At 50.2% G+C, this 13,497-nt stretch overlaps 1 long non-coding RNA gene across 2 annotated transcripts; it reads left to right on the top strand.

The window, feature by feature from the left end:
• The first annotated feature begins 5,143 nt into the window (after nucleotides 1-5,143).
• On the top strand, nucleotides 5,144-13,419 carry LOC311525087. Of its 2 annotated transcripts, XR_014712678.1 has the most exons (5): nucleotides 5,144-5,483; nucleotides 6,359-6,616; nucleotides 7,480-7,549; nucleotides 8,883-8,966; nucleotides 9,368-9,588. It is a non-coding gene; the product is annotated as an uncharacterized lncRNA (long non-coding RNA). The 2 variants fall into 2 exon arrangements; XR_014712677.1 differs by lacking the exons at nucleotides 7,480-7,549; nucleotides 8,883-8,966; nucleotides 9,368-9,588 and adding exons at nucleotides 10,362-10,470; nucleotides 13,323-13,419.
• Nucleotides 13,420-13,497: the final 78 nt, after the last annotated feature.

Genomic DNA, 13,497 nt, shown 5'->3' on the forward strand with positions numbered 1-13,497 from the left:
GCCGACACGGCTCTGCAATAAGATCTGGTGCTGTCTTTGCAGGCGGCGTTCATCCATCACACCAGGGAGACACCCACCTCGGAGCCCTTCATCACCACGGACGGCTTCGACCTGTACATCGACGGGGCCCGGTTCCTGCCCGATGCCGTCACCATCACTAGGGTCACTGGCCGGATCTTTGACAGCAGCTACAACCAGTAAGGAGGAGCAATTCATGGGCTGCCACCAGGAGGGTGGGGCTTCCTCTTCTCTCTCAATATGTCGTCTCGAGCTGTTGGGTCCAGCAGGGCAATGACAAGCCATGGGCTCTGGATCAGAACCAGGGCCTGGGGAGGTGCAGGCGGGCCAGGAATGGTAATGAAAATGTGTGTACCTTAGTGCACATGCAGATCCACATTTACCTCTGCGCTGCGTAGCATGAGGGTCTCGTACCTTCATCACTGTGAGTTATTGACATTGCGAATGCTGGGTCATGAGATGGAGACTTCTGGGGACCCCATGGGGCATGCCAGCGCAGCTCCGCCATGCACACCTGCATTTGCACACAGACACGCTGCTCCCACTCCGCTGAGCAGGTGCAGGGTGGCTTGTCTAACCAGTGAGAGATGGATCTCAGTCCCGAATACACAAGGGTTGAAGGGGTCCTAGTGCAGCATGTCAAGACCCTCCGGCCTGAGCTCGGAGAACAGTGGAACGGCCCCAAAATTCTCTCCTGGGAGACACTGATCTTTGGTTTATGGTCTCCCCCCCATCTTTTCCTTTCAGAATCGGGCCAGACATTTCCACGGGCCTTGATTTGAGCAGCCATATTTTCGAGCCACTCTACAACTATAGCGTGCAGATCCGCCCTCCGCTGCACTCTTGCTAAAGGTTTGTGCAGCAGCCAGGCAGATGACAGACACGGAGAGGGCGAGCCATGTGGAGACCCCGCCCGCGGGGGGGAGATGGCGAGCCGTGGCTGCGTGGGGCGGGAAAGGAGAGACACTCTGAGAGGGGAGCTGCTCTTCTCCTGCAAGTGACGGGACCATACTGAGTTTGTGAGGTGTTAAGTGCAAGGTGCTGGCTCAGCTGTGTCCAGGTGCAGGGTCTCTCCTGGGGGGCTCTGACTTGACACCGAGCTGCCTTTGATTCTTACAGCTCTACTCCCTGGATCGGTTCAGTTTCAAGCTTGTCCTGATTGGCTGGGCAGCTCTCAATCTCTTTGTGGAATCTGGGACGCACAGAGCCCCTGGGGCACATTCCCAGGGGATCCAGGTGAGCCCCCCCATGCTTTGGGGACAGGGCAGTGGGATCTGGTAAGCCCCTCTGCACTCTGGGGCAGGGCAGGGTGGGGAGATCCAGGCAACTAGCCCACACTCTGTGGTGGGGGGGATCTGGGTGAGCTCCCCCATGCTCTGGGGCAGAGCAGGGCGGGGGGATCTGGGCAAGTATCCCACACTATGTGGTGGGGAGTTACAGGCAAGCTCCCCCATGGTCTGGGGTGGGGTGAGACCCGGCGGGGGGAGATCTGGGCAAGCTCCCCCCGTGCTCTGGGGTGGGGTGAGGTGGGGGGGGTATCCGGGTGAGCTCCCCTGTCCTCCGGGGCGGGGTGACGTGGGGCAGGGAGGGGGGATCGGGGTGAGCTGGATTGTTGCTGAAACCAGGAACCCAGTGACCTCGGCTGGCCAGGCCAGGGGCTGGAGATCAGCTGTAGGCTTGGAACACGCTGAGGAGGAAGTGCACTTTGCTAGTCCATGCCCTGCAGGGTCTGCCCAGGAAAGGGATGGGGGCAGCCGTGGGTTCCTCCCGCTCTGGAGGGGGAAGCTGTGGCTAGCCGTGGAGTGTGAATCAAGTGACCTGCAGCTTTTGCTTTGGTTAGGTCTCTCTGAACGAGGGTGCCCACCAGCTTCGCGTGTACCACACAGGCCCTGCCACGGACCAGCCGTTCTCTGTCGGCGCTCTCACCTCCGCAGGACGGTAACCCCCCGGCTCCCGGCCGGCTCACTCCCTGCTTCTCTGTGTCCGGGCTCTGTAACGGCCCCCGCCGTGCTGTGGATTGTGCAGGCTCTGACCCCGTGCCGCTCCTCCCCCCACAGGTACGTCCCGTGCGCCAGCCTGCTCATCAGGCTGCTCAGAGCCCCCGTGGACTCCAGCCACCAAACCCTGCAGAGAAGCCTGATTCCCCAAGCAGACTGGGTCAGACTCGGCCTCTTCCAGCCCAGGCCTGACTATTCAGACGGGGTCTATGACTCAGACTCGGTCGTGCCCACCACCGGAGAGAGGTGCCTGTACAGCGCCATGGGAAACAGGTGAGCAGGTGCTGGGGGCCTGAGAGGAAGGAGCTTTTCTTATTTGGGCTTAATCGTGTGGGTGAATTTACGGCCCCGGTCCTTTCAGGGGCGGCAGGGGCATTGTGCGCCACCAGTTCGAATGCAGGAGGGTGCCCCACAGGCGGCTGCCTGCGCCCCTCGATCCTGATCTGCGGCCCCTCCTACCCTGGGCTCCCCCCACGCAGCTGCACCGAGACGTCTCCGTCCTGACCCGCAGCCTCCCCTCTGTTGTTTCAGTCCTGAGACGCTCTCCCGGTGGATCTCGTTCTTGCTCAGCATCACGCTTGCTGTTCTCGACCTGCACCCTGACCCACGGCCCCCTCTGCGGTTCCAGTCTTGGACCTTGTCTCAGCGGACTGGGTGGTGTCATCTCTTGTCAGCCCCATGGATGGTTCCAGCCAGGCAGCATCTGTCTCCCAGTGCGTCTCTCTGGGCCTGAGTGAGAGGTGTGGGGTGTTGCTTTCAGATGGATGGAGCACTTCTCTCTGCAAGCCTTTCCCGACGCTGTGCCTCTGTTCACTTCCCCCACCCCGTGCTCAGGTCTGCTGTGCTGGTTCGGGAGATTGCCCCTCAGCTTGCTAGAAACGAAGGCCTGGAGCTGAATACAAATGAGGAGATCTCTACTTGGATCAAAGAGACACTGACCAGGACGATGGACAGCAGCCCTCAGCCTTTCAACCTTACCTATGTCTCTCGATACCTCCCTACATACGGTATCAAGGTGAACAGCAGATGGGTATAGTGAAACGTACTGGCTAATGCCTGTGTGTGGGCCTGTCCTCTTCCGGGTGAAATAAGAAATACTTGACTGTGTATCATTGGCCCTCTACCACTCATGTATAGTGGAGAGCTTCCTGTGTCTTTGAGCAGGAGGGTCTGAGTTCTCTCTCTGTTGTTGCCACGAAATCCTAGCTGGCCACAGATTTGGTGCAATAGTAAGTTCAGTAGAACCTCAGAGTTACGGACACTTGGGGAATGGACATTATTCGTAACTCTGAACAAAACGTTCTGGTTCTTTCAAAAGTTTACAGCTGAACATTGACTTAATGCAGCTTTGAAACTTTACTAGGCAGAAGGAAAATGCTGCTTTGAACTAAATTTAAACTAAACAAGCACAGAAAGAGTTTCCTTAGCTTGTCAAATCTTTTTTTTAACTTTCCCTTTGTTTTTTAGTATTTTACCTTTAACACAGCACTGGTCTGTATTTGCCCTTTTTTGTCTCTGCTGCTGCCTGGTTGTGTACTCCCGTTTTCAAATGAGGTGTGTGGTTGATGGGTCGGTTTGTAATTCTGAGGTTCTGCTGTGGCTGTGACGTAAAAACATAACACCTGAGGCAGAACTAAATGTTTCATGGTTGCACGTTGTCCATCTACGCTCCCAGTTACTGCCTGCGTGGAAGGATTTGAGCATCAGAAAAATTGAGGAACTGGCCAGGTATTTTCCTTGTCCTGCAGCCAAACTACCAGTCCGTCAATAGACACTGCACCATGCGAGTGCATTGATTTAGTGCTGCTACTCAGGGAATCACACTCTCCCATCCAAGTACTGAACTGATGCTGCTTCGCTTGTGAGAGCTGTTGGAAGTGATCAGCCCTGTCTTTTGGTTAAGATGTAAAACCAGAGTGATGATCACTTGGGGGAGTTGAAGAGCCCATGGCAATTTTGCAAGATTAGAGGGGTAAACCCCAAAATTCTAACTCAGGTAGTTGTATGCTGCCTGCCTGAATTCTGCTGCAGGTCCAATTGCATATCATAGTCTTAAATGAATGTATCGTGTCCTAGTGGACATTGGAATTGGGCTTATAAAGAGAGAGGTTGGTGCTGAGGTCAGGATTGTTTTGCAGGTGATTCAAGGAGCGTGTGTGTTTCTCAGTCGGAGAACAGGTGTTGGGCCCCACCTAGGTAATGGAATGTGGAGAAGCTTGTTCTCCTGGCACCAGGGGAGAGTGTGACCACTATCCCTGCAAAGGGTTTCCTTCCACACCCTGCTGCCTTTGGGTGGGTTCCATATGGGGCGAGGATGGAGCTGGTCCTGGGTGATACGCAGACACACACTGCATGCACCCTGCTCTGGGGCCCCGCTGCTTTCTAGAGAATTTAAGATTTTATTATCCTGCCCCCCGCCCCCCCCCCCAAAATATTCCAGTGTCTTTAACGAGTCCACTTCTGGTCACTCTAGCACAGAGGTGGGCAAACTATGGCCCACGGGACCGTCCTGCCCGGACCTTGAGCTCCCGGCTGGGAAGGCGCACCCCCGGTCCCACCCCTGCTGTGGCCCCTCCCCTGCTGTCACCCCCCCCTCCGCAGCTACGCCGCCACGTGGGCAATGCGGCTGGCTCCGGCTGGGCAGCGTGGCTGCCAGACCTGCCGCTCTGAGCGGCATGGTAAGTGGGCGGGGAGCGGGGTTAGATAAGGGGAAGGGGGTCCCAGGAAGGGGTAGTCAGGGGACAAGGGGGGGGGATTGGATGGGGGTGGGGTCCTGGGGGACCTGTCAGGGGGTGGGGGTGTAGATAGGGGTTGGGGCAGTCAGGGGATGGGGGGGGTTGGATGGGGGTGGGATCCTGGGGGCCGGGGGTCTCGGGAGGGGGTAGTCAGGGGACAAGGAGGGAGGGTGGTTGGATGGGTCAGGGGTTCTGAGGGGGGCAGTCAGGGGGCAGGAAGTGGGAGGAGGTGGATAGGGGGCAGGGGCCAGGCTGTTTGGGGAGGCACAGCCTTCCCTACTCGGCCCTCCGTACCGTTTTGCACCCCCGATGTGGCCCTCAGGCCAAAAAGTTTGGCCACCCCTGCTCTAGCGGAACCATCCAATTGTTCCGGAATTGACGGTACAGCTTGAGGGGTGTTTCCCTTCCACTTCCCCCCGTCAGACTCCTGGTTCTGTGCGGCAGTTCTGACCATCCAGTCATGGTATGCAGCTGTATTAGTTCATCCACAAACAGTCTCTTGATTACAAATGTCCCTGGCTGTTGATCTCTTTGCTCACGGTTGTTCCAGGTTGCAGTGGATGGTGCCAAGAATCTACCCTGGTCTGGTTTGACAGTGGCTCATTTCTGCTTCAATCCCCCTGGGGCCTTTTATTTTGGGAAACCCTGGCTAAAATACGATCGTCCTGTCTTTGTGGAGGAGCTTGACCTTGACAGCTACCAGCAGTGGCCTGTGTGGCTGGATGGATTCAAGGTATTGCTTTCTGCAGGTGCTTCTCATTTACCTAGGAACCCATAGGGTGGGTTGAGATAGTTCGGGGGTGGCCAGCCTGAGAAGGAGCCAGAATTTACCAATGAATGTTGCCAAAGAGCCCCAGTAATATGTCAGCAGCCCCCCCACCCCCAGCACCTCCACCTCCCTCGCTGCACCTCCCGATCAGCTGTTTCTGTTTCGTGGTGTGCAGGAGGCTCTGGAGGAGGAGCGAGGGCACGGCAGGCTCAGGTGAGGGGGCGGGAAGGGGTGCAGTGGGGGCAGGGCCTGGGGCAGAGCCGGGGTGGGGCAGTGAGCGCCCCCCGGCCCATTGGAAAGTTGTTGCCTGTAGCTCCAGCCGCAGAGTCGGTGCCTAGACAAGGAGCCGCACGTTAACATCTGAGGTGCCGCATGGGGCTCCGGAGCCCAGGTTGGCCACCACTGAGATAGCTGGTTGTCCTGATACAATGCAGCTGGCGAGGCTCTAAGCCCACCTGCAACTTAACATCTTAACTATACGTTACAACATAGCTTGGGCCAGCGTCCACATTAAAACGCTGCCTTGCTCACAGAGAGAACCTGGAGATACAGGCTTTGAAGGGCACTAGACTCGGTCCCTGTCAGACCAAGGGGCATGGTGTGAACTCCAAAGCAAGGGCAGAGGATCCTGATTTTGCAGATAGGGCAGACGGAAGCCGAGCAGCCACATAGTGAGTCAGAATCCATGCTGCCAGCTGCTCAAGACACTGGTCCGTTAGGTTATGCATTGAAGTGTTTTGTTTTAATGAAGTGGTAGCTTCCCCCTCTGCCCACGAAATGGTCTCCAGTTCCTTGATCAGTTTTTAGTTTTTCACAGCTAATGTTTTGTTTCCTTCCAGTCCTTTCCCCAGAGGATTTACAATGAGTATCTAACGGTGATTATCCACCTGCACGAAGTCCTGGTGAACCCTGAGCCAGACACTCCGGGCAAAAAGGCAGCCCCCAGACCAGTGCAGAGAGGAATCATGAGGAAAGAGGGCGAAAGGCTGCGCTATGCATTGGGGAGTGAAGCATGGGCTGCTCTCCAAGTGTTCTCTAGTGGCTACTGCAACACTGATGTTTATCAGCTGCCTCTGTACCAGGGGGCTCCCAGCCAGGTACAGACCAGTTCTCATCAGAGACCCACTGGCGTTCAAATGCAGCTCTCCCATGTGCCCTCATGCTTTTCTATAGCACCTTTGGGATGACAAGTGCTGCACAGGGAGATGACCTTGCTGCTCAGGGTCCCTTATTACTCAGCATCATCGGCTCAAGTGCACTAGTTTTTAAGGATTATTATTAGTCATGTTTATTACAGTCGTGCCCAAGGACCAGCCAAGAGTGGGACCCCACTGGGCATTGTAGAGACACAAAGCAGCAGGCAGTCCCTGTCCTGAAGAGCTCACACTCCAAGGATACATCTACACAGGGATGATAAACCCACAGCTGGCAGGGTCCCTGCCTCACAGGGCCCCAAAGCTCAGGCACCAGCCTGAGCCCAAAGGTCTAGACAGCAATTTTTCAGGCCAGCTGACCTGGGCCGACTGTGGATTTTTATCCCGGTGTCGACATACCCTAGTAGCCGACACGGGGAAGGGGTGTAACACATGCCGAGCGAACAGGGTGATGGCAACAAAGAGTATGTTAGTGCCACGGGGTTTTGGAGTGAGGGGGCAGGGGTTAATTAGGAGGAGATCAGCTAAATGGAAAGAGACGTGACGTTAAGTGAAGGGGACAGGGCAGATGGGGCACATGGGGGTGTGACATTGTGAAACAGCTGATCAGCACAGGGCAGAGAAAGTCCCATCTCAGAAGTTCTCTGGCCAAAGGTCCCATCTTTGGCTGCTCCCTGCCCACTGGACTCCTCTTGTGCCACCATTGGGGAAAATGATGGGGGTGGGGAGGGAGGCAACACGTTGCAGCTGTGGGCGCAGACTACTAGTTCTTCAGCTAAGTGTGGGTGTTGCTCATGTTCCAACAGAACATTGTGACCGCCTTAATCCCAGGGGCCGTGCGCCAGCGTTACACAGGGGCTGGCAAACAGGAAAGTGGTGAGTAAATCATGCCACGCCTGTGCACTGTGTTTTTAATCACTGTGTAATAGCGAGAGGAGTCCACAGTGTTAAGGCTTCGATGAAAAATGACCCCTCCTGACCCGCCACACTGCACGGTCAAATTCCCCTTGATGTCAATAGGGTCAGAATTAGGGCCTTGGAGGAGTAAAAATCGTGTTGGTCCTGCAGAGCTAATGGAGCTCGGCATGAGCCAGGTGGCTTCTTTTCTGCTCCAGGCCTCAGCACTGTCCTGTGCGTGCCAGCCGCACAATAGGACTGTTCCCCGCTGGACAGGCACGACAGACCCGTCTGTGCTCAGCTCGAGGTTGAATTTTGTAGTGCAGGCAAGTAGAAAACTCATCTTTAGCTTTCTGAAGTGAAATCATCAAGACTGAATGTTACCTCACCCATCCTGCAGAGCCCTTACCCTGAAACATGAGTATTATTGTCAAACTGCTCATGATCTTGGAGGAATCAAGGGCCTCCCTCCACTCGCCCTCCCAAGTGATTTTAGTGTAGTATGCTGTTTAGCCCCACTTGGCAAAGTGTTAAAAAAAAAAAAAAAAAAAAAAAAAGTATTTCTTCTGTAGGTCAGAAGCTGTTTCCCTTTAATCTTTCCTCCAACACTGAACTTTATTCTGGTCTGATGTCTATTGATGCGCCAGTCTGTTTGCAAGTACAACACAGATACACATCCGCCTCGGGCCAAATGCTTCTAGGCGTGTCCTAAATTTGAATGCTTTTTATGCCTTATATCTATAGAGAAACACGGTCTCCGAACGGGACTAATTACGTACAAAAAGTTTGGTGGGGCACTTTAGGAGGTACCAATGAGTTGAGCATAGACATCCTTCTTAAATTCCTGCATAATATGCAGCCGTGCCAGGAGTCCCATGCCAGAAATTTGATGGAGCCCTGCACTGCCTTCCACTTCATGTCACTCACAGCTGTGTAAAATGCTGTTCCGGGGCTGCCAAGAGAGTGCTGATTTAGTGACATTTTATACCTACTTTGCACAAGTGTCGTAACCTCCTTTAGCAAATCAAAATGGATTTCCCTGGGTGCAACTGCTTTGGTGCAGAGCCTAAAGTATTAGGCCACTATGTCTGTCCAGGTCAACATAGTGCAGCGCTTGTAACTATCAGGAGTGCAAAGAGAAGATTTTTGACAGTGCAGAATCCATAACCAGGCCAAGTCATTCCCCTCGTCAGTGTCACAGCGAGATCAGCTAAGGGTTTTTTTTTTTTGTGTTTTAAAAATCTGACTCCAATTGTGGGTGCTCTTCAGTTATCCCCAAACACCAGGCTGACAGGTGTTCTCCATCTCACAGATTCAGTTGGTAAGAGGGGCATCTGTGGTTGTCCGTATAGCAGATGGTAGGCGGGATGAAGAACTTAGCCTGCCCCACAAACAGGTGAGCACGGTGATGCGATGCTGTTAGTGGAGGGGGGCAGGTGTCCTCCTTTGAATGGAACTGGCACTTGGCCCTAGGGTTTCCTCACCTTTGATACTACCAATGACCATAAGGAGGCAGACCCTGCTTGTGTAGAAATTTGTCCAGGAAACCAGGGTACCACCACTTTGGGGAGCATGTGCCAAGCAATGTTTAATGCTCACAGGTGGTCAGGAAACCCATTTTAGGTCTTATCTAAAAAACAGGCCTGCTAACAACACGTCACTGTCCAGCAGCACTGCTCGGATTGCTCAGTATCTGCAAGAAGAGCGGTGCTTACAGAATCAGCACTGGCCTGGGAACACTGAGGGAGGGGATGAGTTGTGGATTTTATTGAAGTAGCCAAGTTGTTCACATTGCAGGTTCTATGCAGACAGCCACAACTCACCTCTACTAATGGCAGTGGCATGCACATGAAGGAATAGACCCCACTACTTCATAATATCTGACTGCAATGGAAGATACGTGCTACAAAAGCCACAAGTACCGGTTATTACAGGACATCTATAGGGAGTGTCAATAGCAGAGTGAAAAAAATAGACTGAAAGGAACTTCCACAAGCTTGTTTACTACACGTCCTGTAATGTTCGAAGGGTAATTACCTCTACTTTCACCTAATGGAGGGAAAGAGGACTGTGGCTAAAGTGCATATAACCTGGGAGCCTGAACACCCACGTTTTACTGTCTCACACACTATGACTTTAAAAATCACTTGAGGTCTGATTATCCCTCCTATCAGTAATAGGGAGGTAGAGGAATTTTGGGGTGTGTGTGTATCTATATAGCTAAATGGAGGGTGAAATTAAAGTATAAAGTGGAAGAATTTCTTGCTGTATTATACTTGGTACTTAACTTGACTAGCCCCCCCCTCCCCCCCATCAGCAGGCTTTTGGAGGGAAGAGCTGATTGACAATGCCTAGAAAAAAAGTCAGACTTCCTGTAAAGGGACCAGGCTTTTGAAGGGAGGGAACACCTTCTTGCATTCCTCTTTAAATAATTTAATGAGGTTGTATACATACACATCTGTCTGGCTAGAGTTTTCTAGTTACCTGGTCTAGAAGTACCTTAGTTTCCAAGACAGTACCGTTGAGATCCAGCACCACTGAATGTTCGGGACTCTTAGATTAACAAGGTTATAGGTACCTCATCACTACCCCAGGAAGACACTGTTTTCCATGTACCTGAGCAATGTTTCTAAACAACCGGTCACTGGAGCAGTGCTGGTGGATGAGATCTCTCAGACAGAGTTTAGAAAGCAAGCCAGTCCCTGCTATCAAAAGTGTTCAAAAACACTGCACAATTGAAGTCATCTTTTAAGAATCCCCACTGTGTTAACCTTCTATTTTTTAACCTCAGGGTATCAATCAGTCCTACCTCCCCATGGAAGGCATAGAGTTCTACAAGAAGGAGCCTGGTGGTGCTAAAGTTACAGATCTAATGCCAGACGGCAGAAACCCAGCAAGAGGTAAGAAAGCTATGTTAACTGTATTAACCAACTTGATTTCCTTCTTTGAAAATCTAATTGATTTGGTGGATAGGGGGAAGGCAGTGGACATAATATACCTGCACTTCAGCAAGGCTTTTGACACACGTCCCTGCCATTCTCATAAGCAAGCTGGAGAAATGCAGGCTTGGTAGAACTACATTAAATAGATCCATAATTGGTTAAACAACCACACACAAAGAGTAACTATTGGAATGATGTCACATTGGAAACAGGTTGCAAGTAGGGTTCCACATGAATCTGTTGGGCGTCTGGTGTGGTTAACATTTTTATTAATGATCAGCACAGTCTCTTACCATGTTCAGATCACATTTGCAGATGACAGAGGTGGTGGTTGGGGGGTTACAAACTCTTTGGAGGATAGAGCTAAAATTCAAAGGCAGCTTGATAAATTGGAGAACTAGGCTATAGCCAACAGAATGACATTCAGCAAAGACATGTAAGGCCTGGTCTACACTAGGTTGGGGGGCAGGGGTGGAAAGAAATCTAAGTTATTCATGTAGCTGAAGTTGCATAACTTAATAGATTCACCCCCAACCCTCCCCCGTGTAGACCAGGCCTTTGCTTGCTTAATTATTTGCTCCATTATCTTTCCAGGTACAGATGTTAAGATGACTGGTCTGTAATTCCCCATGTTGTCCTTATTTCCCTTTTTATAGACTTTTCCAGTCATTTGGAATCTCTCCTGTTTTCAAAGCTAATTGCTAATGTTGCCAAAAAAAAAAAAAAAAAAAAGCAGCAGCAAACATCATTCTGGGCTGTATTAGCAGGAGTGTTGTGAGTAAGACATGCAAAGTAATTCTTCCACTCTACTCCACACTGATTAGGCCTCAACTGGAGTATTACCCAGTTCTGGAAAGATATGAACAAAGTGGAGAAAGTCCAGAGAAGAGCAATAAAAATTATTAAAGGTCTAGAAAATGAATTGAGGAAAGATTGGAAAAATTGGCTTTGTTTAAGCTGGAAAAGAAGACAGAGGGGACATAAGTTTTCAAGTACACAAAAGGTTATGAGGAGGGAGAAAAAAAAGTTCTTAACCTGTGAGGATAGAACAAGTAGTAATGGACTTAAATTGCAGGAAGGGAGGTTTAGGTTGGACATTAGGAAGAACTTCCTGTCGGTGTGGTTAAGCACTGGAACAAATTGCCTAGGGAGGTTGTAGAATCTCCATCATTGTCTAACCTGCTCTTAAAAATCTCCAAACATGTGTCAGGCATGGTCTAGATAATCCTTAGTCCTGAGGACTGGACTAGATGACCTCCTGAGGTCCCTTCCAGTTCTATGATACACTGAATGTGGAATAACTGGCTTGGCAGCACCACGGCTGAGAAGAATCAGTCATGGTAGACCAACCTGAGTCATCAATGCACTGCTCTTGTGAAAAAACACACATCCAGCATTCCAATTTTGGGTTGATTTAAGAGAAGCATAGCATACATGTGACAGTACCACTCTATTCAGCCCTGGTCAGGCCCCAATTAGAATACTGTGTCCAACTTTGGTCACTGCTGTACAAAAAGGATGTAGGGGAACTGGAAAGGACCTGAGGTGAGTGACAAAGATGATCAAAGGTATGTAATGCAAGCCATATCAGGGAAGGCTGAAGGAACTGGGTAGGTTTAGTTTGGTATAAGGGGGAGGCACATGATTATGGCAGCCTTTCAAGTAGTTGAAGATAAAGATGGAGAAAAATTGTTCTCTTGCCACAGAGGGCAGGACAAGAGGCAGTGGGTTCAAACTACAGCACAGCACATTTAGATTAAGTCTTAAGAAAAACTTCCTAGTTGTAAGAACAGCAGGACAATGGAACAAACTGCCTTAGGGAAGGTGTGGAAGCTCCTTCAGTGGAGGTTTTCAACAAGATGCTGGATAATTATCCAAGACAGATGGCTATGGCAAATCCTACATCTTGGCAGGGGGTTAGACTAGAGGTAGAGTTACATAATTTGTGGTCCTTCTAACCCTATAGTTTTATTAACTGACAAAACTAAACCTACACTTGTGTTTGTAACATCACATTCTCTTACTTGCAGAATGGAGACAGACTCCTTCTTCTCACACCCACTCAATCTGCACCAGGGGTTTCCCCAACTTTTAGTTCCCATGAGTAATTTATAATCTGGTTGCTTTTCACCAAGAGGACAAGATATGAAGTGCACCACTAATATTTCACAACAGGATACAAGGATTTAAAATTAGATTAAAAATATACTACACATTTGCTGCCAAGTTTTAAAGAAAGTCAGACCACTGAACTGGTAGAAGCTCCTGGAGCCAGAAGTTGTTGAAGTGCAATAACCAGTTTTTGACAGCAGTAGCCTCTTCAAGTGCGGAGAGAATCATTTCAGTGACTAGTTAGTTCATTTAAAGTTAAGAAATCAGTGAGCTGAAAAACTAGGAAACTTGTTTTCTCCTTTTAGTCTATGCATGAGAATGATCTCAGAGGACATTAATGAATTGAGCTGATTCTGGTTATTACAGCTAACACCGCCTTTAATTTAATAAACTGGTTTAATATAAATTGATAAGACCTTAGATATTATGCACAGTTAAAGCTTCTTTAAATAATAGAAATACCATTTTAGAATGGTGTTAATTTGCATTTCCATCCAACTATGAAAGGCCTCATTCACCATTTAGTAAAGTAAGAATCAAAGTGTTTTGCTTTTCCAATCCCTTCTGTAGTAAAGAACCCAACTCTAGAGGTATCCTGTGCCTTTTTAAACTTTATGTTTTGTCTCTATCTAAGAGGGACAGCTGTAACTCTACAGACTGTTAACAGAATTATTGCCTCCGTTTTCTCCTTATTTCAGGCCCAGCTGTTAATTCTAGATCAAATCTAATGCTCCAAGAAGAAAATAGTTGACTTTCTAAAATCAGCCAAGCAAGACACCTGTGACATGCCGTTCATTACTTCATTACAGTCTCAAAGTAGCTGGGTAAAGGTCCTTGGGACATTTTGTTCACAATACTATAGAGATGAGAAAT

Source organism: Lepidochelys olivacea (genome assembly GCF_965140295.1).
Source record: "Lepidochelys olivacea isolate rLepOli2 genome assembly, chromosome: 8".
Taxonomy (NCBI): Eukaryota; Metazoa; Chordata; order Testudines; family Cheloniidae; genus Lepidochelys; species Lepidochelys olivacea.